Here is a 4,195-nt window from a genome sequence, read left to right as displayed (position 1 = left end):
AGGCTCTTTTTAAAAAATAAAGGACCCAGTCTTGGGTATTTTTGTTATAGCAATGGAAAACTGACTAATGTAACAGTCCTTCTCACCCAACTCCCTATTCCTTTTCAAAGAGGACAAGTTAAGTTTTGGAGAGAGTATTAAAAATACTTAATAATTTGATTCCCAAAGAAAGCATTTCCACAACAATTATAGAGTGGAGCCTGACATCAATGGATTGGAAAAAGCCAGACCTCAGCAGCATAATGTATATACATGATTTAGTTCTGTCTCTCTGGCCTTCTTCTTACCTTTAGCATATCATCGATGGTCTTTAAATCTTTGAATGTAAGGCTTCTCATGACAATGCCTTCAATGAGACCCCAGCTGTGTCATTGTGAATGTTAAAATGTGACAATAAATTGTGACATTGTGAATGTTAAAATGCTGCAATAGACAGTTCCATCTACCTAAAGCAGTTCATGAAGCACTCACAGTCTCTTGAAATGGGGCATGCAGGTAATCAGCTCAGTCCCCCTCAGATTTTCCTTCAAGGTGGAACATCACATATTGTAGTAAAGGAGAAAAGAGTCAGGAATTGAAGATTCTATTGATAAGCCCAGTGGGTCTTTGATCTGTGGCAGGCTGGTATAATTCAAAGCTTTCCCACTTTTAAATAGATAGAAAGAAATACATGTGTGTAAGCTTAAATTATACTTTAGGTAGTGCATATTGGTGGTATCAAAACTTTAGTGCATTAATTTTTTTTCAAAGAGAAATGGGACAAATCATTTCATCTAGTGCAAGGCAAGCTTGTATGGAATAAAAATTTGGTGAAGTCACTGTTGGTTTGTCAAACTTGGTTCTAACTGAGGGGTGGAAGAATCACCAAGGTTGCAGAAGAGATTGGTAAATATTATTTTATCTTTTATTTTCTTTGTAAACTTAATGTGATGGTTCAGCCAGGGCTGAGTTGTTGCTGTCTTAACGAACAGGATCACTGAATGGTCTAAGCGTCTACCGAGTATCTGAACCAAATGTATTGCCTGGCAAGATGCACAATGTCTCAGGGAGAAGCAGCAACTTCTCATGGTAGAAAACACGGAGCCACTGGAAGTCTGCAGCACAGGGGAGACCTGGGTGTATTTGTCCTTGATTGGTCCTCTCTGGCCACTGTGTGGATGGTGGTATTTTGAGAGATATTGGAGACCAGAGCCTGGATGACAGTGGGAAACACCTATCAGATTTTAGGAGAGAGAAGGTGGGAATGTGGACCATAATGGGGGTGTAGGTTTGGGATATACAGAAAGGAGAAGCTCAGAAGTGCTGGCAGTATGTGGGAGAAAGTAGTGGGAGTCCAGTCCTAGGATGGCCAATGGGCTAGAGAATGCCAAGCCCAAGAGGGGAACAGACCCTGTATATGAAGCAACTGGGTATTGTGGGGTCTCGTGGTGAGGCTGCCTGCCTCTCCCTTTACCCCTGAGGAGATTTACTTTGCTCACCCCATAGACCATTTGACCTTCCTCACCAGAGATTTTCTTTCTGAGGCACATCATGGTGTCACCACTTTTCTGTGGCTGCCCCAGTTCACATGGTGCAAGAGATAAAGTGTTTTAAATTCCTCTCTAGGACTCTTGTTGGCATTGTGATCAGAGTACCCCCTCCTTATCTAGGGTGGAGGCCCCTTCTTCCCATCTTTCTGGTCCTCTGAGGACAATGTTTTTGGTTTCCTAGCAGACAGCCCCTTCTTTTACATACATACCTATTAAGTCCCTGGAGAGGCCCATCTCATTGATTTTGGTTAGATTCTTGTTACCTGGTCACCTTGGAAAACAGGCATGCCCAGTCCATGGAGAGGTACATACACATTGCCAGCCAGAGCGACATTGCTCCAAAGTCACTGAACAAGGTCTCAAAGCCCTGGTTCAGGTATCTTGTATATCATTTGACCAAACCTATTGTCAAGGTGTGCAGTAACAAAGACCTCAAAGCAGAAATGCTATTGATTCTGAGGGACTAGCAACTCGTGCCGTAGTGCTGGTGTGTTTGCTTATCAGGGAGGCATTCGATGGGCAGATATCATTTTGACTCCAAATGTTCCATGCATGGTCCATGCACTCTCAGTTCTGGCTCCTTTGCATGGAAAACTGTCAATAGAACCCTTTTCAAAGCAGTGTCCTCCTTGGCTTTGGGGTTTTCTACCTGCTCCAGTAGATCTGGGGGATCTCGCCTGGGGACTCCAAGTACTGACATATCTGGAGAGGTGTGGCTAGTCTGCTATTAGGATTCGTTTCTCCCCCTTTGATGATGTTCTTGTGGATGGGTGTGGGCATTGTAATTTTAGTGAACAAAAATAACAACAACCAAGATGGTTTTCTGTTCTTGAATCTCCAGGTCACTTTTATCCAGGTGGCATTATTTTCACTCATTGAAAATACAAAGCATGATTTGGTGTTTGTTTTCCCTAAGAGCCTTAAGAGCACAGGGAAGCTCCATTGCTTCAAACCTTTAAATTGCATGACATACTAAGGATTCTTCTCCTTCTCCTTCTGCTTCTCCTTCTTCTTCTTTTCTTTTGTTTTTAATGTGTGTGTTCCAGGTTTTGGGTCTTCTCATACAGGTCCAGATCCTAATCACACTCCCCTCTTAGCAATCCGACCGAGCCCACCATCTTGTCTCTATAAAATCAGTGCAAGTTGAACCATCTTTTAAGAGCTTGCTGAGATCTGATCTCTTCTCTGAAGCCTTCCTGGATAACTTGAGCTGATAATGATGTCATTCTTCCACCCCAGCAGTTTCTTCATGGTCTTATTATTCTTATTGTTCTTCCCCTCTTCCTCTTCCTCCTCTTATTTGCCTAGAACACCTTGCTTACTGTTTTCACAGTTAACTTTTATTCCTCTGGTCTGGTGCAAGCCCCTTGAAATCGGGAATCATGATTATTATTTATATATTTCCAAGCATTAAGCTTGACACCTTGCCTTATGGTAAGTGATACGTAGAAATAGTCGGGTGACTCATCAGTGATTTCTCCATGTAGCAATTAACTCAGTAGTTACTTATTGAGAGGATTGGTTGCCCAATTGGCTGTCCATGGACCTCTTAGGAGCCCTGATTCATCCTGACAACTGCTCTGGGTGCTGGCTGGGAGGATCCTGTGTTTCTGACTGTCTCATTTGGTCTCCATTTACATTTTCAGATTATCGGTTCGGGATGATTCTGAGGTTTTCCAGCCTTGGATGGCCAGAATAAGTATAATTCATAGTGGAAATGTGGAACTTTTCAGTGATTAGGCATCTGTTCCATGCATAACAGCTACAGTTTATAATTCAATGTGCTGAAAGTTACTGACAATGCTATGTGGGATGTTTTATCAGTGCCCGGAAACCAGCATAGGAAACCATTTCTGGGTGGAACATTGAAGCTGAAGAGGGCAGTTGGTATAGTGTAGAGAAGTCAAACTCCACCATTTGAATAGCATCTTGGTGACTATTGCCATCATCAATATTTTTCTTTAGCTTTTCTTGTATTCTTTTTCCTTTTATGTAAATAAAGGCTTCTTTTTAAAAGGAAACTCTGGGCTGTACTGCATGTGGAAAATCAATGTCACCATCACAAATTAAATATTTTTATATTTAATTGTATGATATATTTACTATGAATTAAAGTGTAAATATATGACTCCTGGAATGATAAACATTTTGCCCATATGGCACCAAGTGGTGTTCACCAGCTCTGCTAATGACCACAGTGATACATGGCCCACTGGGAAGATCTGGATAGAAAGGGGGCTCCATGTGGATTCACACTCTGCCAATGCTCAGTTCTGTTGTTTGGGAGAAGTTGCTTAATGTCTGCTTCCTCACCAAAGAAAAGGGAACAATGGTATCTCCCCTTCAGAGCTGGTGCTTTGGAACATCATGTATGAACAGTCATATTTAGCTCAGTGCTTGGCAAAGAAAAGTATAGAAAGATAAACAATCTGAAGATTTCTTTTTTCCATGAGCAAATATGATGAGAATTTTTTTCAGAGAAGGCAAGCAATCAAGTGTAGCTATGCATCAGCACTCATTGAACTTGGAATGACACTTCATTATATTTAAATCATTTAATGGTTGAGTGTGTTTGGTGAAAAGAGCTTAGAACATTCATACCAATGTATGTTCCTTCCCAGAGCAGATCACAGCATCAGAAGTGTGAGAATCAACTCTTCTAACTC

This window comes from Marmota flaviventris, chromosome 4 (genome assembly GCF_047511675.1).
Source record: "Marmota flaviventris isolate mMarFla1 chromosome 4, mMarFla1.hap1, whole genome shotgun sequence".
NCBI lineage: Eukaryota > Metazoa > Chordata > Mammalia > Rodentia > Sciuridae > Marmota > Marmota flaviventris.
The sequence above is the reverse complement of the archived record's forward strand: the minus strand, read 5'-3'. Positions refer to the sequence as shown.